The sequence below is a fragment of the Aythya marila genome (genome assembly GCF_965140915.1).
Source record: "Aythya marila genome assembly, chromosome: 4".
NCBI classification, from domain to species: Eukaryota; Metazoa; Chordata; class Aves; order Anseriformes; family Anatidae; genus Aythya; species Aythya marila.
In genome coordinates this window covers 53,700,334-53,725,147 of record NC_139045.1, presented here as the reverse complement: position 1 = coordinate 53,725,147, position 24,814 = coordinate 53,700,334, and the positions used below count along the sequence as shown (strand labels likewise).

Here is a 24,814-nt window from a genome sequence, read left to right as displayed (position 1 = left end):
CGGGTTGCAGCAGCAGAACACCTTCCATAGCACATTTGGAAACACCACACCCAAACCAAAAGGAGTCCAGGGAAGTCAGCAAGTTTCATCAGTAAATATGATGGGGTGCCCGCAAACACCTTCCTTACAGCCAGGTTCCTCTACGGAGCATCGCCCAGCACAGCGGGGATTAAATTTCACTGCTAAGCAAAACTCTGGTGTAACAGAGGAACTTTCTGCCAGAGCCCTTCAGCACCGCTTGTGACATGGGGAGATTTAATTTGAAGAATATGCAAATGACAGCATTAATGTACTGTCAGCCTTGGACTTTGTTGTGGTCGTAAGCGGGTGTCCCAGAGGAAGGGAACTGCTTGGTACGTGTTCTCTCTCCTGTCCTCCTTCTAACCCTGGCCACAAAGCAGCGAGGTCTGTCAGGTTTTTATCCAGCTTGCAGGTAAAGGGTTACAGATTCTAGGAAGTATTAAATGCAAACTTTAAAGGATTTTATTTTCATCTGCAGTCACATGACGCCCTAATACCCAATGACACTAACTACAGTGTCTCATTAAGAGGTCATGCGAACTCCCAAGCTAAACAAGGCATTCTTACATATTTAACATTCAAATGCAGAAGCCACGCTAAGCCATGGAAGATTGCAATCAGAAAAAAGCTACACTTCCTGATCAGCACAGAAGCTACAGGTAGGAAAAGTTCTCGTTCCTTTAAACTTACAGCACTGTTCTTTCGAGAGAAAATGTTTCCAGGGCATATCTTGTACTCTCCTTCTTTCTCAGCTTTCAGAATAATCTAATACTTTTATCTGGAAATTACCTGATCCCACTCGTTTCACCTGTTGTAGAATCACCAATGTTTTTATGCTCGGAAACACAGTTGGCTCAGCAGAAATCCAAACAAAACAACGTTCTTAAACAGGATGTGACTGCAGAAAAAGTCATATTTCTTTAAGATTTCTCAGTTATTGAAACAGCTGCATTAGAGTATGTGAGGTGAAGGGGGTGTTAATGCGTCTGATGTCTGAATCAAAGGGATTTGGAGCTCTTCTGACTTTACTTATGCCATGAATTGCACATTGTTTCAGCCCCGTCAATGAAAGCGTATTTTAATGGATGTGGCTTCCTCGCTGGACTTTCATGATTTTTGAGTTCTCCTCCTATAATTTGGTGCATTTTAAAGAAAAAAAAATAATAATATTGCAAAAGCAAATGAAAGGCAGATGGGGAGGGTTTTTCAGTGCTCCACAAAAGGAGAAAAATTTACAAAACGGGGGAGTATGAAGCAAGTCAGTTAAAACCCAAATAATTGAAAATTTAAATTGTATTAAAGCATAGCCATTTTTACAGTAAGTGATAAAGTTTCACTGAAAGCTGCTAGCAAAATTGCAGGAGTTTATTTTTTGTAACTTTTGCTGAAGGATTTTTCCAGGGTACAGCATTAATTTGTATCACAAAGATCTTTTTCTCATCACAGCTTTTCTCTAAACTGTAATTGTTTTCAGGCGGGTTTCTACAAACTCGTCATTTTCATCCCTTTATAGGATTTTACTTGTAGACTACATTCTGTAGAGCTACAAAATCTATATTTACTTAAAGATCTCGAGTGCATCAGAAGGTTTCCACCCCCTAGGGATTCCCACTGCATGAAAGGAGCAAGCAGTGTTTATTGTTTTACTCCTACAATGGTTGGGTGGTGATTGCAAGCAATGTACTTTTTCCTCAGTTTATTCTATAAAACCCATCTCTTTTTCCTCTTCCCACGTAATGCTAGTGGATACCAAAAAGAAGTGGAGAGTAACAATACCTACAGCACTTTGCTTCTGATAAGCTGTCAATTTTCTCTGCTTTATCATTACCAGTACTTCCAATACATTTAAGAAAGGCTGAGCCCCAACAAGTTTATCACTAGTGCTTAAAGAAATAAATAGCCAGGCACTTCCAGAGTGCCCATCTTGAACTACAGTAGGTCTAACATCAAGAAGGGCCAAGACCCCACTTTGTCCTGGTTTGTCCAGCCCAAGACATCGAAAATCTTTTACCAAGCCAATGGACCTGCTCACCCCCCAGCAGAGGAGTTCACCATAGTGAATGCAGCAAGAAGCCACCACGTTTTACCATAACTATACTACATTTACTGTAACTGACCTCTGAGCTTAAATTAGTTTTTAAAAATCTATCCAGTAACTCATATTTGCTAAGCAAAACTTAAATATAAAGGGAGTAAGGGCAAGACATGAGCTCCCACCCAAACAGCTGCCCTGTGACACAGGCTTTCACCGACGAGGAAGGCTGCACCTGCCAAGGGAGGAACAGCCAGCCCCGACTAGTCTCTTTTAGCAAATGTTTGTGCAAATCGGGCGGGTCACGGAAAGCTTAGTAGCTACGGAGTTAAAGCTGCTGAAGGTTGATTGCACAACATGTCTTTGTAGGATGGGAGATACAAGGAATGCTAAAGTTACTCTGTGGGCAAACACACTCTGAGTGAGGTGAGAAGTTGCGCATTTCCAGAGGGGAGGAACACAAGTGAGGAGTGTGCTGCTAGCACTCTAGCAGTTCAGATGTTCTTTATAGCAAAAATTTTACAGTCGTTACAGGAATCTGCACTGATTTAATTTCTGGTGAAATAATCCAACCTATTATCTCGGTTTGTCACATCAGCATAGTCAAATGTAGTGTTGTTTCACGGTGAGGGCACACAAATCAAAAACTTCCTTCTCATGCACAAGGAAAGAAAGAGATGATTGGAAACTGAGATCACCGGAAACCCAACAGAATTTTTCTCTTTGATCCCGGGGAGAAATCAAGCAAACAGAAAAACAAAAACACTTCCAGAACTCTGGAATAGTTTTCTTTCCCCTCAAACCAAAGCTAAGCAAACCACTGCTCAAGAGCCAACCCACCTCTTCACAAACGCTTGCAAATCTCAGGAAACTTGTACCAGATTTAAGGTTCATGTTGGAAATCTTCAACCTGATTTTATCACAGCTCTAGGCAGGTGGGAAGACAGAGCAAAACTTGCAAGCGAAGGGAACTGTAGCATCCTCAGAAAACCTGCTAGAAAGTGGTCAGCGAGCAAGGTAAAAATTTCTGAGTGCTGAGGCCCTTCTCTAACCACATAGTTGTTTTTATCAGATCTTAAGGAAATACTTACAGCAAGTATTTGCTCTAAGGCTTTAACTAAATGAAAGCCAAGGTGCCTCATACAGGTTGGGGTGCAATCCTTTCCTTCCCACTGTGGAGAAACAAAGAGCAGGGGGGCTTGGAGCAGGCAGGGCCCACACAGGAGGCCAGGGCCTCTCCTGGCGCCATCCTATCGTACCACCATAGGAAAGCCTCCCTTCATGTTTTTTGGGAAGGGGTGGCCTTATTCTGTGTCTGCACAGTATCCAGTCAGACACGGCCTTGGCATTGTCTATGTCTTGCGCTGCCACTGTTTCACGGATGACTTGGTGGGGATGGGACTTGACACACGCAACACATTGAAAGGTGATGAGATTTAGTCAGTTAATAAATATTTGCTTCAAACTTACAATTCCTCCTCCAAAACCTGTTCAGCTGAGGATTACACACAGTCACCTTACAGCAGAGTGTGACTGAGACTTCCACCAAAAAAAGTTAACAGCAAGAAAATGTGCGTGATCTCCGGGCCTCCTTCCTTTCATGAGAGAAAATATGCTGGTGGCTTTTTTTTTAGCAGAGGTTGGTTGTTCTAGCAATCCCATGGGGGGTCCATTTGAAATGAAACAGTGAAACATCTGGATTTCAGTGGGTGTGCAGTGCTGAGATGCATCACAGGGAGGCCAGGTCCCAGCTCCTGGCCTCCTCACACCTAAGCTAGCACCAGAGTGTGCTCGCTTCACGTGCAAGCAATGATGCATGGAAAATGTAGGGTTTTGCTGAGCTATAGAAGAAGAGTGCCAGCAAACAGGATGTATTGCCATGGAGAATAGGTATGAAACATGATGTAGTTTTACCTATTAAAAGTTTGATATCAAAATGGACAAAATACATGAGTTATGGTAGCAAGGTCAAAAGGGATTATTGGAAAGAGGGAACAACACAGCAATTTTCCTTGAGCTCCCCTCTGAGTCACTTTCACTTGGACATATGGAGGAACTTTAAAATTTTATTAAGAGCTGAATACATTGTTTGGAAACTAAACATTTAATCAGTTACAGCAGGAAGCAGGGGGGGAAAAAAGACCTACGTTTTCTTTTGTGTGTGACATTTTTGTCTGCAGTTTCTATACAAGTTTATTTAACTTCCAATTCTTCACTTTAACCACAGATGTTTGCTGCAAAGCCACAGATGCTTTCTGGTTAGAAAAGTATTTGTGGTCAAATATTCTATTATTAATTCACATAAGTTACTTTTCCATTTGGGAGAAAGGAATAAGCCTTCTCCCTGCAGCTTACTTTTTTTGGCGTTACCAAATGGGCCTGGCTCCACTTTGAATCATTCCCCAACTATTAAAGAAAGATGTGTCTTGCTATTAAAGAGCAGTTAATCTTCTGATTTTATGTAAACAAGCTCCAGTGCCTTGCTGTAGCAGGCAATCTGCTTTTTTTCTGCAAGAGCAGAGTCACAGGAGGAGAGTACCCCTAGTGAAATAGGAAACACACCCACAGAATGACTGAAAAAACTTTCAGCCTGGAGTCCACCCTGGGACCTCATCAAACCGACTCCAGTGGGAACAGTGTCAAATCCTCACACACAGGCCAGGAGGAAAATACACAGCCCACTGCGCCTGGGTGCGAAGGCACTTTGCCCAGGCAGGTTGGCATTAATGCCCACAGGCGATTAATGCCCATGCACTCTGATGTGGAGGCTCCAGAGGCTGATTTAAGGCAGAAGTGTCCCAAATGAGCTGCATGGAGCCTGGGGACTTACCAGGCTGTGGGTCCCCTCCTCTGAAAGTTCATCCTCTCCCTGTATTTGTTGCAATGGTTGCATTTACTGCCTGAGCTGTATTTATGGCATTCCCTTCCCCCTTCATCCTGCAGCCACTTGGCAGCTCTGTTTTATCAGCGTTAGGTTTGGGAGTGTCCAGCATTATCTACCTTACTAAGCAGCCGAGCTCTGTGCAACAGCCGGGGATGCAGAAAGCAGGGCCTGTGCCCTGACACAGCTCAACAACAGCCCCCCAGTTTCTCCATCTCTCCCTCCGTGCCCCTGCCCACACTAAGGCACATCCCGTTCCAGGACCAAGTCACCTGTGGTTTCTTCCCCTGCCTGAGCTGCTAAGTAAGTGTTAGCAGCTCTTACTCTTTTTACAGCACACAAGCCTGATAGCAATCTGATTTGGGTGATTTTAACGTGGCTTATTTCCAAGGAGCTATTCCTCTGATCTACTCATAGTAAAAGTACTCTTCTGACCTACTCAGAGTAAAACAGGCATAAGGCTTGGATGGTGTCAGGTTGTTGTAGTAAGCTGATGGTCTTGCTCACTGTGTAGAGCTCAGTGGGGAAAAAAAGAAAAAAAAAAAAAGAAAAAAAAAAGGCAGTTCTGTCGTCTTCCACTTACATGAATAAAGCTTTGTTAAGGTCCTTTCCATCTCTATTTTTGGTTTGGGCGTGGTGTGGAAAAAACAATATTTACCATCTCAGTGGCTGTGCCCTTTGTGTATTTGTTTTCATGTTCCCTTTCCCCATGTGAATTCAGCAGATGTTGCATGGCTTGATAGCAGCCCTGCGTTGCTGTTGCCTGAATGCGTGCGTGTCTCCGCTGAACATTAGCAGTGAGCGGGCTGTGTCTGTGCAGCAAAGATACAGACTCAACTGCCAGGCACTGTTTCACAGGCAAACGTGCATAAAGAAGAAAAATACCGTAAGATTTCATTTGCAATGTAAATGAAACAGAAGCTACAGTCATCAGCCCTAAACTGAAGGCCTCCAGGGGCCTGAGATGTTACAACCATGTACAATGTCCCATTTCCATCCTTAACATCTCTTTTTAAATTGAAATCACTTGAGAATATTTTCCATTGCATTGGATGAATAGGCTCAGATTGCTACAAGGCTACTCCATATTTACCAATATACATTAAAAACTAATGCTCACTGCAATTATCCAATTCATTACCTTCCATAAAAATGTTTCCATCCATTCTATGTTTATGTAGAGTACAAACAGACAGACTTGCTGATGCACAGATGATCAAAAAGCCCAAAGACCTCTTAAGAAGACAGAGCAAAGACAAAGAGCTTGAGATAGGGGAAGGAAAGCTGCATGCCTTCATGGCCAATACCAGCATCACACATTCATCAGACTACAGCAATAGTTTTGTTTCATTTCTCTGCCATCCTTCCACAAAAAAAAGCTTTACTGTGGCACCGCTGAAAACAATGTGGCTGGATTGCCTCCTGGAGGGAGACAGTGAATCCATCTAGCTCAGAACCCACACTGATATCCACGTTCTGTATGGGGGAAGACCAGGTTTGAGAAGCAAGGAGCTAAATCAGCCCCAAGCTCTGTACAGGAGGCAGAATTTGTATCCAAGTCTCCTGAATGCTCTAAGAGGCAAATCTGCCTCTAGAGAGAAACCCTTTAAAGTCCCAGCCCACTGTCTGCAACTCTCCTGTCACAAGGAAGCATGTCAGACAGGCCAGTAAATGAGGTTCTTACCCACAGGCAGCAGAGGTTTGCCTTACGATGGAGCTACCTGAGACGCAGCGTTTATAGCCGTGGCGTAAGCTGCAAAGGCAGAGTCCTACAAATCAGACTTAATTGTGCAATTTCCATTGATAATTTTGGTGGATACAAACCATTCTTTTGCACAGGAATAAAGGGGGAAAAAAAAAGACCAAAAAAAAAAAAAAAAGGATTACTCAGCTGGTCTGATTCCAGACAACCCCAAGTCTTTCCCAAGTCTTTCAGAGGAATGAATACCTTCCTATAACTTTCAAGTATTGTTCTACAGTGAAACTGAAAAAGGTTGCAAATGCAACCAAGATAAGCAATAATACTGCAGAAATGCATCTGTATTTCACTGCTACCTCACTGTTACCATGTCTTTGCCATTTGGGGGCCTTTTTAATGCAGTGGTTAATGCCTTGGACCTGCCTTCTGCTGAGAAATAATTATTGTAATCACAACATAAAAACACTTCACTCTTGTTCACAAAATCATTGTGCCAAACCATTCCCTTAGCCACCCATCATCACTCAATGTCTGCTAAGGAAATTGGCTTAAAATAACCAAATGGAAAAGTTCACAGGCGCTCTAAACAGCTCTAGATTAAATTATCTCTATGCTTTACACATTAATCTAAGTGCTGTATTTAAAAGAAAAGAAAAACCCTTTGAGTCGCAAAGAACTCATGTAAGAGAAAAAGTCACATCACATGAAAGGGTCTTTATTAAGGTATTGTATCAGAGTCTTTTCTTGAAGATTTTTGAGTGTGGCTTTAAGTAGTTTTAGTGTATTCTGTATCTTTCTGTTTTAAAAGGTTTGTTACCCATTTTCACAGTGCTTTGTAACCATGGCCCAAACAATCCTCTGCTTTTCTGCTTTCTGCCCACCATTCTTCATGTGAAATGTTCATGAACAATGAGGTAAAAAATATCATTTCCCATGTTTCCCACACTTATTAGATAGAAGCAGGACCATGTAGCGGGAGCATCCTGAGGAATGGAACAGGGGGAAAAGGACAAAATTAAAAAAAAAATAAATAAATAAAAAATAAAAAATAAAAAAGGCAATGGGTGCATGAGGCTATGTATATTCAAGGCTATGTTAGAACTGAAAACTGTCTGATACAGGTATTGTCCTGACAAAGAAATTGATTTATGTGGCTTAGACTGTTTCCAAATTATTCCTATTATTATTCTACATATTTGATCCTCAAGCATATCCAGAGCTGAACAGGTATAAGCAGTTAAGGCTGCAAAATAATCTCAGAAAAAACTGCTTAAGCCAGACACAGCAGAGCCTTACCACTCACTGAAATATCACTAAATGTCTGCTACTCCTACATGCTAGTACCGGCAGTCATCTGAACTGTGGACCACCAATATCTGACATAACTATCAATGCTACCTCTTTGCCCACTGAGTATGTCATCTCTGCACCCACAACATATCAAATTCTTCAGAGAAAAGGGTCTTCTCCAGGTGTCCCCGTGCAAGCTGTATTACTTAGCTGCACTTCATCTTTTGATTCAATTAAACACCAGCAAGGACAAGAAATCATCAAAGTGATCGATATTACCAGTGCTTTGATACAGGACAACAAGTTGTTGTCTTTGCCCATCTTAAAACCAATCTTTCAAACCCTCACCTGTACCAAGTACATTGTTCTCCAGTCTTCACATTTATTTTTCCACTCCATCCTTCCGTACATGTCTTAGCCCCGTGACTTCTGATTCTCAGACCCTCTACGCTGTCTTTGGGCAATAGCACCATGTTAATTCATGGTGCTCTCTTTCAGTTTGGCCAAGAAAAAATATACTTGGCTGAGTAATAAATTTACAGCACACATTTTGTGGACCATACCTAGTCCTCTGTGTAAGATTCACTTTAGACTGGCAGTAACAAACCAAAGATGTAACTCTTGCAAACTCAAGCTGTTTATAAACGGGCTTCAGTATCCTTTATTTCTGTTTATGTTCCACTTTGAAGATCCAGTTGTAACTGTAATCTTCCCAAAAGATTTTCCAATCTGCCAGGCATACCAAATGCCTTTTTTTTTTTTTTTTTCCTGTATCTAACTTAATTTTCCTTTGAAACAATGAAAGCAACATAAACTCTTTACCCTATAATTTCTGCCTGCCTTGCAAGGAATGCAAGTTTCATGTTTTTCTCCCAAACCTGTTAAGCTGCCAAACACGTTAAATTGTCTTTGTATCACAGTGTTGGAGTCCATAAATCATTGATTCTTCTAATCTTAGAAAATTCTTTTCTATTTTACATATTGTTGCTGCTTGATGGAAAAAGATAAATTTGCTAACAAAAACTGTTTCATGGGGCCAGCATCTGAGATGAGCCCCCCAAGCATGGCTTATTGCAAATCTGTGGTTTGCACTGCTGTAATGACTGCATTAAATGAGCACTTGTCAGGACAAAGTAAACCTGACGGAACTTCTCTAAAGTATGTTTAGCGCAGATAATCCAGTCGTGGTATGCTCTCCCTGCTACAGGGCTTGTATTGTTCGCTATCGTGCCATGAAAGAGCCTGGATCTGCTCTACTCTTGACTTGAAATAAAGTTAATCATAGACTGAGATTTCTTTGTTCAGTGAAACAGATTGATTCTGGCCTGTTCAGTTTTACTTTATCTCACATTCCTGCAGCCTGCAATATTCTTCTGTCCACAGAGCTCACTGTACAGCACGGTGTTAGTGCAGCTGAATAGCTCACCTATACACTGGCACAAAATCTCAAATCCAAGGTCTGAGACCATCAAGAGCCACCTGTTTTCTAGGTTTGGCCTTCTGTTTCTCAGTCTGTGCGAGGCTCTATTGTTAAGGTGCGGGATTTGTACTTTATGCTGGTTGTTTTGGTTTTCCTCATTTCCATGGCATCCCCGGTAAGGAGCATAATATCTGAAGATATAAAAAAAGCCCTTTGTGCTCCAGGATATATACAGGGTTTCTTGAATAAGGCTGCTGGAAATTTTGCAACAGAAACTGCATGAGTAAATATACTACCGCCCAGAAAAAGCTGGGCTCCCTTTCCCAGGCAAATGGAAAGATTAACTCCATCAGGCCCTGCAGACTCAGGAGCCCTCTGTCCTCAAAACTTCCTCATCACACAGCTCTCGTAGCTCTTTTGACAGAAGGAAAACTAAGCTTAAACTGGCAAAGCCCTCATTCATTTATGCCAAGAAAATCCCACACAATTTGGAATTAATCAATAGCACAGAAATCCCTTCCCACCTACCACATGGAGCCCAGTCTCCAAAAACCTGCAGTGTCTCTCTAGGGTGGCATTTGAAAGAAGCCTGTTTGCAGAGCTATCTTCACCCTCCTCTCATGCCACCTTCCCACACAGAGATCTTTTGCTACTTTCCTCCTCTGGAAAAAAAAATAACATACCCATGTAGAAAATAAAGGCTAGAGCACCATAAAACCTGGAAAAGCCTGATTTGAGAAAATCTCTTCACCGAGTCAGTACACTTTCCCCCCAGTAGGAAAAGCAGTGTTTCTACTCCAACAGTAAGTGACACAATCAAGACTTAACACTTGACTCAATAAGCACTTATGAAAGGCCTGCTAACAAAGGTATGCCTGAAGCAGAGCCTGGCCTTCACCTTTCTTCTTTCTCCAGGCCTTTCTTTTGCTTTCCAGGAGGTCCAAAGACCTTTCTGTGGAAGCACAGATCACAATTGATTGCCACAAAGCTTTCCATGAATGCCCTTTTTTGAAGCATTCAGGCGAGATGCCTGGACAAGGGAGGCATTCCCCAGTGGCAGGGCGCAATCACCCAGCTCCCACCTCAGAGCCTTGCCCCTCTCCTCCAGGAGCTTGTCACGCAGCTGCCATACAGGATTTCCCCTTTTAACAGGGCTGCAGGTGATTCATAGATCAGCTCATCAAGAACAAGAGATTTGCCTTCATTTTTTTACAGTATTTCCTTGGTTGTGGTACAGCAGCACCTAAGGCCCCGGAGGTGATGAAGGCCGTGTTGTGTCATGACATCACCAGTATAACATACTCTATTTCAATATTGCCAGATTAAATAGAAAGTTTCAGGCACCAGACTGGATCCAGACTTCTGGCATCTGCTGCTGCTGGGACAGCAAGGCTGAACAGCCTGATCCCATTCTGTGTATTAGTAAAGGATACACCACCCCTGAGAAGCAAAAACTCTGAGTTTTAATCCCTTTTTATTTAGGAAGAAGATACTACAGGCATCTGAAATCCCAGGGGATGGGTGACCTCAGGAGGTTACCCCACAAGGTGTGGGGGCCGCTGCCTTGGCAGCAGTGGGGTCTGATGCCTGCTGTGTTCCTGAGGGGGGCCAAAGCTCCTCCAGCAGCAGGGGCTCTTCGAGGCCAAGGAAAACCCAGGCTCATGAACCTCAAGTTGCCTCGGACCATCAAGCTGCCTTGCTCAGACAACAGGCTATCTGCCACCTGCAAGCCACTGTCACAGGACTTCTAGCAGCAACACCAATTTTGTGGGGCAAGACCTAGTACACAACAGGCACTAAGATAACCCAAACAGCACAGTAGGGTGGCAGCTGGTTGCTGCCTGAGCTGGGGACCAGAACCTGGGGCCAGGGTGCCCACAGCAGGGCCACGAGTAGGCTGCCAGGTGTCAGGCAGGCCTCTTAGCCACAAAGCTGTCCTCCCCAAGCACTGCTCCACCTGACCCACACAGCTAATTACCCTAATATTAATGTTTGCCACCTGTTTCCTTCTCCTTAGACTTTGCCCATGGAGACATCTTTTTGCTAAGCATGAATTTCCAAGCTTCCACACTCCTTTCATGTCTGTAAAACTTTCTACTATATGAAAAGGCAAAAAATATATATTATGCATATATAGATATATAATATCAGGGATCTTTCAAAGTAGTACACACTAACCAAGCTTTGCTTCTTTGGTACAACATTACACACAATCTACCCCTTTCTGGAGGCAATAGCTACGACAGGTTTCCACTCCCCCCCTCTCTGTAGCAGGGCTGGCATTTTCACTCAACGTCACAAGAGCGTAGGCATTGCACATTAAACAGTGGACTTGTTTCACAAACTCCCTTATTGTTTTCTCAGTATTATTTGCCACCTGAAAAGGGAGAGTTCTTGTTTGAGGAAGGAAGGAGGAAATCAGTGGAGTGCTGCCTCTGTGTCCTCTCACCTCTCAGGGAAAACCTCTCCACAGTTGCTGGTGGCTATCAGAGGCTGTGTCCAGAGCCAATGTCCAAGGGGACAGCATTTGGGCACCCTCTCCCACTTCTTAGGATGGTGCAATGGTTTCAGTGGTTTTGAGGCCTCTGGTCCACAGGCTCTTCTCACCTTGTGAGCTCAGAAGAAGCTTTAGCCACAGCAGATTGTCCTGTGTTTTTTTGTTTTGTTCCGTTGTTTTTCCCAGAGGGCACTTCTGTCCATCATGAATTTTAAATATATATTTTTTTTGTTTTTCACACATACAGAACAGCTCAAAGAAATTGGTGGGAGTAGGGCTGTTTCTTGGCAGCAGTTCAACATCACAGCAATTTAGCTGTGATGGGAAGTTACACAAGTCACTCATACATGACTTTTACTGAAAGAAAGCTTTGCTACAGAGGAAATAAAAAATATAAGCTTAATATATTTAAAGGTTTTCAAGAGGTAATAACCTAGATAACGTAGTGTGGAAAAGCCTGTAAAGGACACAAATATCTTATTTCTTCAGACACCTTCCACACCTCACCACAATGAGCTGCGTAGACTGAAACTCTATCAGATAGCAGGAGGGTTAAGAAAGCAACAACTACATTTTTATGCAGATTTGCCAGTCTATCTTAGCTGAAATGAGTTCTAGTGCCTTTCTGACATGAACAAGGCAGGATTTGATAGAATCTGGCTGGCTATCTGTGTCTCCATCAGAAACTCAAGCCCTTTCCTGTCACTTCACCATCTCTTCTTACCAGGACACTGATCCAAACCAGAACAGAAGCTCAGGTCTTTGGCAATCAGCCTGCAGACTGACAAAGAACAGAAAAAGTAAGGGACCACACAGCCCTCTGCATGCCCCTACAGCATCCCTAGGCCATACAGACATTCCTACCAGTAGGGCCTGCAGAAACTTGAGCAGTTGAGGGGAAAGAAGTTATTGGGAATAATATTCATGTTAGTTTATGCAAATTACTTAGACCCTATATTAAAGGTGATTTGTAAAAGAAAGGCTGTCAGTATTGGCTTTGGGATGTGTTACCGAGGCCCAGGATTTTAATTTTAACTGTTTTTAACATTTAAAAATGTGAGTGTTGTAAAATCCAGAGAGCAATCCGTTGCGAGAAACAGATCTCATGACTGAAGGACTGGTATCAGTCTTACCTGATGAGAGTACCTTCAGTAATGGCCGTACCTCACAGAAAATGCAAGCCTCTGCTAGACATTAACCATCCTCAGCAACCCCAAAACTTAAGTCAAGCTGATCTAAGATGTGTTACATAGCATTAGTCAGTGTAAAATCAAAAGGACCGCTGGCTAACCTTCACATTGTCTCCTTACAATCCCAGGAATACATACGAATCATGCTAGTTCAGTCAAGTTAAGCCTACAACAGAAAAATAAATGCCTAAACTTGAAGCCTTCTTTATTGACAATATAATCAAAGACTGCAAAAAAAGAGGATTCCTCTCATCACTTAAAGCTAACACTTTTGTCTCAATCCTGCGTGTGAAGATTGCAAGGAAATGCCAACACCTCGCAAACCTAGCCTGGCACCTGGGCACCATGGGTGTCCCAGCAGAGTAGAAGCGAGCATCCAGCCTGGGTGAGGTGCTGCAGTGGCACTGCTTCAGCTGCAAACCCGCTGCTCGGAGCTGCTCACGGAAAGAGTACTGCATACTACACACGCTGCTCTAATGAAAGCAGGGCGTTGCACTGGCAGAGTTAAACTGAAGCAATTTTCTACATAAGAATGATGCGCTGATTTAAAATTGGCTTACGTTGATTAGTTTTCTCTTGCTTCACAACAGTGCCATTTCTGTGGGCAAACAAGGCTTCAGTCTTAAATAGATGCTTGGACTATCATTCTCATAGGATTAATTTTAAATTAAGGAATAGGTGGCAAGAAAAAGTAATTTCATGCTCTGAAAAGAACTTTTTTATATTTCAAAGGCTTGGAACCCAGAAACATCACTCCATAATCTTATCCAAATGTTGATGTCGTCAATGCATTTTAAAGCAGCTTTTAATTAAGTTAAATAAAGAAAACAGATGCTGCTGAAGAAATGCCCAGTAAGAATTTCTATTTCTAGATAAAACTGCTTTAAATGCATAAGTAATTCTGCTAACTGTGGGATGTGATGCACACAACTAAGTGGATAGGTGTTTAGTGAGACTTGTGTGCCATTTTGTGTGTCATCATGAGCAGTCAGCACAGAGATAATGATGTAAAATATAGCAGAATCGGCCTATAGCCTCCACTTTTAATTAGAAAAAGTAAACAAATTGCATAAATCAAAGCCAGTAGCATTTACTCTGGACTACAACAGCATTTACTTTCCTTTAAAAGGAGTTTCACCTGCCCAAACCAAAATGGTTTTCCTTCAGTTTTCTTAGCTCAGAGAAGCATGTACACAAAATACCCATTCTGACAACAGCTCCTGTATTTAAACTCCTGCAGTCAGTGGTGCTGTAACCCAAATCTCACCCAGGCCACAATGTGGTCTTAAAGCTAAATGGTATCGGTGTGGAAATCAGCAGCAGAGAGAGCAAGAGTAAAAATTAGGTCAGTCTAATTGAATTGCAGTAGTTTGTCTGAAAGACACCTTTGCTACCCACTTTGAATGGGCTTTAGAGACCACATTAGGGAAATGTTTTGGTTTTTTTTTCAAAATCTTCATCTTGGTTCTTTCCTGCTTTGCTCAGAGGATTATCTACTGATACATTCTCCTGGGCCTTCACTTGGCTTCAGGCTGCAAATATTGCTATTATTGAAGCTAGAACTTGAAAATGGACCCAAAGTTACCTTTGGCAAGTTTTTGTGCACCTTTTAGACCATTATGTGTACATTAAGATTTATCATAAACACCTAGATTTCTCAACCAGAAGAGCTACCTACTGCAGGTTGGTCCTGGTCTGTTGTATGCAGCATGTAGCTCAGGAGGAGACGAGGGAAGAGCTGTCGACTGCTTTGGTGATACCGCTTTCTGGCCGTTGGGGACAGCTGCTCTTTCTACCTGGAGGGGAAAAAAAAAAAAGATAAAAACTAACTTTGGCAACGTAGGGCTTTCCAAGCACTCACCACAGCAACAAGGAACATATGTACACACATAGCAAAAGTGATCAGGAAAGCCTGCTCCCAAGGCTGTGTTTGATAGCACTGAATCCTTAAAATGGCAGCTGAAGTGCCGCTACCCCACGTCGCTTCGCTCCTCAGCTACGTCAGTGCGATATTCACACCACTGGGAACTGTAGGAACAAGTTCCACTCTGAAGCTGGGGCCTTAAAGGCTGCATATGTTACCCAAATATATGAATGAAAGCTGAGCACAGCGGGCTGCTTCCAGCCACCCATCTACATAACGCCAGTTATCTCAAATATTGCACTAGGAGAGTCGTGTTTAGCTCAGAACATTTTGTTACAACGTCTGCTCACACAGGAGACACCATTCCTGAGAGTTCCCCCATTTCCCTGGCCTTCAGCACAGTGTGTTTCTTACCTCTATTAGCACAATCTTCGCTGCTAAGCCATTTATGTAAGTTAGTATCTGACTGCATCTCTAATCTTCTGACTGACAGGATTATAGACATTATGTGTTTACTTAAGGGATTTTTCTACTTATGGAATCAGTCTGCAATCTTCTCACTGTCTAAATTATAACCCAGGATTTAGTGCCATCCATTTCCACATCCTCAGAAATGTGAACGGAGGGAAATCCCATTTCCACAGGAGGCTCCCCATGGCTCTTTGCCTGCCGAAGAGCTTATGACAGTACATTCGCTCTTCGGAAACCTTCGGAATTTTTGTAGCTAAATTAGATTCTGCTTTGTCACCACCGCCTGAAAATAGTCAGAGGCTGGGGGATGACTGGGTGTCTGGGAGTACTTCTTGCAAAAAGCCAGGTCCTGAGCAAGATAGCTGCAACCCAGATCAAAGCTGGCAAGGCTGGCTAATCACACAGACACGTTTGCACCCGGCAGTACCAGACAATATTAATGAAGGCAGTGGAAAAAGGCAAAGCAGGCAGTGTACCTACCTCCCCTTCTCCCCAGCCAGTAAGATCCATAATCTGTTGCAAGAATGTAGAGGACGCAAGCAAGCAAGGAGAAGATCTGCAGCAGATCCACGCAGAGGGACTGCAGATCCATGGCAGAGCATGCAGCATGAAGGTTAAGCTGCCATAAATTTGGGTGCACCTTAACGTGTGCTGCAAACTTTGTTAGAAAAGAGTAGAAGAAACACAGACACTTCCATCTTTCCTTACTCTGAAAATAGGCCTTATCAATAATGAGAGGAGACCAACAGCAGGAAAAACTATTTCCTTTTTCAGCCATCCTTGTGAAGGATCCCAGAGCATGCAACGCAGCCTTTCCAGGCAGTTGTGCTGATAAAATTGGGTTGATGAAGCTTTTCCACCTTGAAGTGCTGCCAGGTATAACTGTAATGCTAACTTCAGAAATGGCTGAAGTCTTTTGGTTAAAGCTGCTATATATAGACAGAAAACTAAAATATTTATTCTACAGTTAGATGAAAAAATGCTCTCTTATAACAAACACAAAGACCTGGTGTTTGGCTTTCTTCGTGAACATTTCACAGAATCACCAATGTCAGGGGCTGGCCAGTACAGTCCTAAGTGCGTTTAAACACTTAACCTTAGTGATGAAGTCACATTTTGTGACTGAAACTTGTTATGGATGTTCTTGTTTTGGCAAGAGTGTTTAAAAACTGAGAGTTGTGAATCTTTTCAAGGTATGTCAGGGAAAGGAAGAGAGGTCTGAGGTTTTTTTTCCTGATTAAAATGTGCAGCAGATTGCACTCAACACTCGCTCTGAATCCTAAGTTCCACATAAATATTCATAAATGCACTCATCGCAAGTCTGGTAATCTTGTTCTGAAACTTACAGGCCTGATTCTCCTCAAATCCCCAGTCAGGTCCTGCCCCCAAACCCTAGATTTAAGGAAGACAAAGACCAAACAGCTAGGACTGATGCTGTTAGCACGACATCTCAGGGTTCAAGTCATCAGAGCAGAATGGCACTAGAGCTTCCAGGGTATTCTCACACCTGTAGACAACCCAGGGAATAAAAGGCAACATTCAACCATTTTCCTCTATTTTCAGGCTTATTTTTCAGTGTTTGAATAAAGCACCATTGTTTTTCAAATGTCTTTGCTAGGAGATTAACTCAGCCTCTCAGAAACATCCACGCTAGCCAAAACCACCAACCTGTATAGGTCAAATAATGCTCTGAAAAACTGTTTCTTCCAAAAAAAGCTGTGTTTTGTAGTGTATATTTTTCAAAGTTCTCTAGGTGCCTTGAGAGAGGCAATGAAAACATATACTGCATTGTAGACTAAAGGGATAATATGAAATCCCTTTATATAATGTAGGGTTATATAATATAAATACCAGGAAACACCCAAACAGATCAAAAAAAAGGCCTAATTCAAAATCAAGCAAACAAAATTATTCTTCTGGCATAGATAGCCTGGGCAATTCGTATCTATACATTTATCTCTGAGGGAAAAGAATATAATAAGGTTTCTAGGGAAAACCACAGACTAATGCTACAACAGGGAGTATGACCAAGTCAAATGTAAGCTTTAAAAAGATTGATCTTTTAGAACGATGAAAGTCTTCAAGCTCAAGAGACGTAAGCCACATTTGATGGATGTAAAAGTTGCACCATAGCAGCTCCCTGACAGGCATTTTCGCAACTTCTTCTGAGGTATCTGATGCTCACTACAGGACTGAACTTGAGTCTGATCAAGTTTGACAGTTTCTGTGTCTCTTTACACGTAACAAGAATTAAAAATACAAGAAAAAGCAAACAGTACAGTCAGAGAGATTCCTGATGATCCACTTCATGGACGACTTAGAGTAAGCTTTTGGGTCTGTTTACTTAACAAAGTGGTAGGATATATCTACGTGATTTTCAAAAATAATTTAATTCCCAATCATGCAAAGCAGCCAAAGCCCAGCTTTTGTTGTCCCCACAGTGTTCAGCAGCAGCCATTACCGATGCCTTTGTTGAGCAGAGCTCGGGTGGAACCACAGCAGTGCCATGTCCAACCTGCTGCTCCTTTGTGGCTCCGATCTGGGTGCCCAAAGAACAAGGATTTGCTGCAGTTATTGGCTTGCCACCTGCCCGAGGCATTCAACTGTGTCTAGCACAATGATGCTGGGAGGCATTCATGAGTAAATACACAATAACATTTGTATGTTTACAGCATCTGTGAAAGGTGTGGAGGGGGTGACTACTGTGTGTTTCCAGAGCAAGTCAAACCCATTAATTAAATTCATGCCCTTGCCTTGTTTCAAAAGGAAAAACACAGCTGATTTATGGGCACTGACAGCTGCAGGAACCAGGAGCTGGCTTTGCTCTTTCTGCCCCGAATTAATTTTTAAGCATCTGGGTAGGTTGATTTGTCAGATTCTGATCATATGAAAGGCTGTGCACGTCCTCATCTTCTAGAAAGAAAATGAAGATGCTCCACACAGCCCCACACACTCTGTCCCGCTGACACGGCTTCTTCAAGCTGCCTCAATAGTACCCGAGGAGCTGGGTACCCGAATATCTCTGTGCCCATGCAACCAGCAGGATGAAGCTCCCAAAAGTCCCACTCACAAGACATCGCTTACCTACTCATTATTTTGCTCATCTTGATAGTAACTTTAGAATGAGAAACAAATGGTATCTGAGGAAAAGCGTAATCTATTGCAACAATGACAAAAATTCTCATTAAAAACAGACCCAGATAAGTTGCCAGAAATAGAATAGAACAGAACCTTTTTCTAGAGGGAAGATGAATGTCTGTGTATTGCCACAGCACATAAAATACACGCCAATACCGATATCCAGCAAGACCTCAGTATGTTCTTTTATTCTTTCAGGTTCTTTAAAGAGGAGACAGATTGCTAGCATTTTGGGCTGAAATCTGGAGGTAAGGAACTGGAACATAAATTTAACACCCAATCTAAGAACAGGGAATTTTTATAGGAGTGGAAAACCTCAGATGCTGAACTTTCACCCCAGACTTCTGCGAGCTCTTTGCTAACAAAGAACTACACAAACATAGACGGAGTTTATTGATGCCACACCACCTGCCCAGTGTTTGCTGCTGTCGTGGACACTGCCAATAAAGATCAAAGCTTTCCCTGCATTAATGAGCTAAACGTAGGTGTTGCATGTTCTGCAGAAAGCTGTAGACCTAGGTTGACCTCTACTGAGTAAAGCTTGGGTCAGATGAACTCCAGAGGTTCTTTCCAATGAAGTAGTTTATGATTCTGTATGACACTTCATGAAACAGAAATTTATTTTGTTGTGATTCATGGTCCAAGAAGCAGAAAACTTTGTATGACAGATACCACCATATGAAACAACTCGTGATCATCACTTGCCGGGAAGAGATAGAACACAGTAGCCAGCATGATCTGCAAAAGCAGTAGAACAAATGGAACATCAAAATCTCTCTTTGCACCAGAGATCTAAAGCGGCCTCACTAAAAGATAGCTACAGCTAAGACCTGTATACTAAGACCTGGACACCAATAGACTCGTGATAATGGACTACAAGATCAATTAAACAGACAGCACCGTCCTAAGCTGTCTTAGCTAATGGAAAGGTGATAATTCTCCAGAAATCCCCACGCTTATTTGAACGTACCACTTCTTACCATTCAACACACTAGCAGTTTATGACCAAATGAGCAAAACTCAACCCGTCCTGCTGGCAACTGGAAGCTCAACCCACGCACCCAGAAAATGGCAAGACCACAGGGCTCTTCTGGAAGACTTTTTCTATTTTCAGCCTATCTTCAGTTGTGGATCAAGATATCTCCTCTCATCAGCTTGTTTTCGCTACTTGGGAAACAGCTTTTCTGTTACTGCTCAGGTTCTCCACAAATCAAGCAGATCCTTCAGATCTTGGATAATTATTAAAACGTGCTCATTTACATGTTAACTGATACGTGGCATCTCTCCTGTTTACATATTTCATGTTTTCAGTGACACATTTCATATTTATAAGGAACACAATGACAGCATTCAGGAACTAGCATACTGACAAATACATTAAAAGCCTTGAAAACATTTTTGAATGCAAGAAAGATTGCAAAAATAGCTAACCTCAACCCAATTTGACTTCTTAAGTGTTTTTTTGTAAGAAAACCGACTACTCATTTCTCTCCTTCTTCAGTTTCCTTGTAAGCCAAGACATTCAGTTTTCTACATTTTTAGTGTTCCTCGTCCCTACTCCCTAGCTCCCTCTCCCTAGGGGAGAAGTGTGCAGTCCCCCGGTTGAAAGGCTGTTTCTAGACTCCAAGCATTCACAGGAACAATCTCGGGTTTTCAAATTCAGCTTTGATTTCACAACATTTCCCCCTCTCATTATCTTGCAACAGACTCTTAAAGGCTTTGATTCCGCTCCTAGCAAGGGCAGCCACAGTTTTACCATGAACAAGCAGCGGGTCTATATTTCATCCCTTATACGAAACCCATCTCAGCTTGTCTTCAGGAAAGAGCACATTAATACAACCATATGTAAATAATTATAGAGAAACACATGGGCAGAAACACAAAGAATGCATGTAAATCAGAGGTTCGTTCCACTGAACTTTGAATTGAGATGACGAGTAGAAATGATCAAAAAGATCCCCCTAAAAAGCTATTGGAGTTTGCAGCAGAGAAAATATTTGAACAATACGACAAAGGCACACAGGGGGCAGGACCAAGACTAACAGAGTAGGGAAGGAAACTGTGAGGGGGATGCAAGTCTCAGGGCATAAATTAAAACCACGGATGACAGCTGAACATTTTTTCAGAAACTGCTGGGGACAGCACTGAGTTCTATTACTTGTGACCAACAAAAGAAATGTCTACAGTCAGCTGAGCTCCAGATCAGCTTGGAGGAGCAGGTTATGGCTTCTGGAAAGAATAAGTCAAAGCCTGTCTTGCTGTTCTGAGTAACACAGACATTGTTTCTCTTTGATCCATAGGTTGAGGGTGTCTCTTTTTTTAAGAAAAGTACTGCCTGGCTTCACACAACATTTTACAGCACAGGACCTGTGCATGGTGCTTGAAGACCTCACGCTGGGAGCTCCTAATGGAGTGGGAAAGTATGTAGATCGGAGAAACAGCTGTCCAGCATTTAAAAATGCAACTTTATTAAACAATAAGAACAATAAAATTTTAAAAGCAAGCTTAGCAGAAGATTTGACTGCAGAACTAGAAGGTAGATCTGGAAAAACTGCTCACAGCACCCCAAATGTTAATTTTGTCCAGCAAAAAGCCTGCTCAGGATCAGAAGCATACCCAGGGGCTATGCCAAAACAGGCCTAGGGTATCGCACTTGAATTTGACTACATGACTTTGAAATAGCTTGTTTTCAGCAACCAAACAAAATGGAAAATGCAAATAGCTTCTACAACATAAGTACAGAGAGCCTAATTATTTTGTTTAAATTCCAGGTTATTTGGGAATGTGAAAGCTCCTTGCTGCTTGGGTGCATGACAAACACGCAGATGCGATTCATGCGCTGGAACAATCTGCACCACCATGGTAAGCCGTGCTCCAACAGCTGGGGCCTGGGTCATTTGTAGTTGTGTCCTGCAACGTATTGGAGTGAGTGGGTGTGTGAGGCTTTTTGCTTCTCTCCCAGAAACAATAATATGAAAAGTATTAAACAATGTAAGAGAGCAGGATGTGGCGACATTCCTTGATTTATGAACACTGTTATACACATCAGACAAGTATTAAGTTTCCAAGAATATCTCAAAAGGGATGTTGCTAAGCAAAGATGATGGTGAAAAAGAGTAGTTAGTTAAGATGTCTGAGTGTAATTTGCAGGAACAAGAACCATTTTCCAAGCTATCACTACGTAAAAGAGGAGAAAGCTCCAAATACAATGAAAAGAGGATATTTTTAACTCATGTTTCGGTATAAACATAGACTGGTTTATGTCTGATCCTGGCTGACATGGAAAATGAACTACTGATTCACTTGAAATCCTGCCTTGCACATTTTATTCCATTAAGCATCTAGCATTTGATGCTGAGCTTTCAGCACATTTTTAACATTATAAGCAGCTTCAGTAATTCATTCCTTAAAACAAACAACTCCATGTTTAGATCAAAAACCAGTGACACACATCACAATGAAATCAGTTATCACTTGACGATATAATGGGTAAGCTTACAATTTATAGCTGTTGGTAAGTTGTATCAGCTCTCCTTTTTGGCATTTTCCTTTTCTAGGGAATTTTAGAAACATATTTCTTAGTAGACTTAAAATAAACACACAAAACCCAATTAAAAATTAATGAAAACCCTATAGCTGACCTACTATTTCAAAATTTGTTCAACAGACAAAAGCAATTCACAGGGGATAAGAATGCTCTGTAAGACTGAGTTAAACAGGATACATCTTTTGCCTTTGTTAAATAAAATCTGCATCCTCTCAACATGTGGCAAGAGGCCACGGATTTTGCTTTTCATTTTTGCAGGGATTTTTGCTTTCATTTAGGGCATGGCTTACACAAAGCAAATAACGACATCGAGACAAAATTACACTGCAAGAAAGATTAATTAGAGAACAGAACAAAAAACTAAATGGAATAAACTACTTTGTAATTCATGATGACAGCTATATCAAACAAGAATGTAATTAAGGTAAAAAGAGACAAGACCGCCAGAAAAAAGTCACACAAAGATAGGAAGACACAATGCCTCAGTCTTCGTAAGCTTTATTTTTACTCCACCTAAAGTACCAACAACACCTTTAGCAGATGCACAGAAACCCTCTCAGCCCTTTGCAACACTATAATGAGATGGAATAGCGCCATAAATCTCCAAAGTGCTGCACAAACATTAAGCTCTGAGAAGGATGTGAAATGGTAGCATACAAGACAAGTTAAGTGGCTCACTGTAGGGCAACAGAGCTGAGCAATGAATCAAAAGTGCTCAGGTTCTCCTTAGCAATGACTCGCAGCAGATATTGGGGCCACCTCAATTTGGTCCCAAATCACAAGCTGCTGAATTCGGCAGAGAACATTTAGTTTTCAGCCATATTTCAGGCTTTCAGAGCTCTGCTGAAAGGGATCTCAAAGCCTTTGGAAGCCTCCCTCTTGGTGGTACAAGCATAACTACCTGGAGTTAAAGCTTATAACATAAGCTGCACTGAGATTTTTCAAGTTATTGCTACTGAGGCAGAGAGATGCTAAGGATGAAAGGAAGCACATAGCAAAAGTTCTGAACCCACAGAAAAATACACTGTCCATTTCACAGATCTGATCCTGACTTGGTGATTAATGTTTGTTACAGGTTTGCGTGCAAACACACAGCCACGTGGGCATATGTCCACATTCCCTTCCCTAACAAAAAACACACCCCCCAACAAAAAAAAATGTTTTTAAAGGAGACAAAGCATCCGCACTGTTTCAGTTTAACTCTATTGCTATCTCTCAAATTTATCTCTTTCTAAATCCGTAATAGAAAACATTTTACTGAAATTTCTATTTAGCCTAGGCCATGTGTATCTGAAAGAACAATAGCTTTACCAGATATCTTGAACACTGGTGCAATGCCAGAGGCTTTTCTTAAATTTCAAAGTTCATGAAAATCTGAAGGAGAACCTTCTAACAAGGATACTGCAGCTTTAGCTGATACTATAAATACCCTGGCTGCCAGCAAAGAAAAAAGAATTCCCACGATATTTGAAGATTTGCTAAGTTTATTGTTGTTATTATAAATGTAAACATTTTACATGAGCCCTAATCCACTGGAGCAGGCAAGCCCTTGCTCACTTTAAGCAGGTTAGCATTCCAGTTCAGCTCAAGGGGATGAGTATATTACTCAAGTGATTTGTTTGGTCATTGTGTAAATTAAGAAATTACAATGGCATGAAGAGGAGGATGTTATATTTCCACACTGTTTGTGGCAGGCAACCTGCTCTTCAGAACATCCTACTTGTGCAGACACACCAAGAAACCATCCTCAAAGCGTTGCTTTACTATTGCAGGATGAAGATATCTAAACCAAACCTTTCCAGCAGTCGATGGAGTACAATCTGAAAGGTAAGACTTATTTTTTATTCTTCTTGTGTAGCTTTAAGACTTACTGGTCATTCACTGTTGTAACTTCAGCACTCCACAAAGGAGAATATCCCCAGATTATTTTTCTCTCTGCAGTACCTTATTTTTTAATGATGATGCTTTGCAGCTATAGGCACTGGTGACAGAGCAGGTTCTGAACTGTTTCTTTCCAGCCTCTAATATTTCTGTTGTAACAAGTGACAGATTTCCACTTTGAAGTTTAGAAAAAGTTAAACACCATAATAAGGAAATATAGGAACACAACATTGACAGGTCAGTTAACACAGGTGAAAAAGGAGGAAGGAGAAAAAGCAGAAAGGGAGGCAAAAGGTGATGGGAAGAACAAAGTAGTGCAGTGTGGGAACGAAAGAGGGGAATTTGGGGAAAGAGAACAAACTGGAAAACGAGAGAATTGATTTGGCTGAAGAGGGAAAGCACGCTGACTTCTAGCAGCCCCCTTTCAAAGAGCTGAAGGTTATTCCATCAAATGGTCAAACCCAATATCCTGACAATTTAAAGCAAAGCTCCTTGAACCATTTGTTGTTGTTGGGTTTAGGGTGTTTTTGTTAGTTTGTTTTATTTTCCTAGAAGAGAACCACTGAGTCATGCTAACTGCTTAGGGCTTTATCCAATTCTCTTTGTATTAAGCAAGGCTGATGTTCAGAACAGTATAGCCCCACTACAACACCTGCCACTAGCAATACTTCGGATGATGTAAACAAACCAGAAGCATTTGAAATATTCAGGGCAAAATAATTCTGGGGACTCAAAGCTACGATTGAATACCGCAGCTGAGATCACATATCCTACCTGGCCTCGATCAAGCCTAAAGGCATATATGCGGTATCTATTTGAAGCAATCTCCATAGGCATTTGAGCCCGCTTTCAGAATATTGTTCCCTCATGTAAAAATGCACAA

At 41.8% G+C, this 24,814-nt stretch overlaps 1 protein-coding gene across 4 annotated transcripts in view; it reads left to right on the top strand.

Annotated features, from left to right (window-relative positions):
- Positions 1–419: 419 nt before the first annotated feature.
- PGCKA1 (PDCD10 and GCKIII kinases associated 1) overlaps positions 420–24,814 on the top strand; it is a 41,909-nt gene continuing 17,514 nt past the window's right edge. The window contains exons 1-4 of one of the 4 annotated variants that reach the window (XR_014317343.1): positions 420–680; positions 18,702–18,751; positions 21,275–21,365; positions 23,823–23,877. The gene's annotated coding sequence lies outside the window, so the exon portion shown is untranslated. The remainder of the gene's footprint in view (positions 681–18,701; positions 18,752–21,274; positions 21,366–23,822; positions 23,878–24,814) is intronic. The other 3 variants (XM_082758573.1, XM_082758571.1, XM_082758572.1) reach the window with 3 other exon arrangements.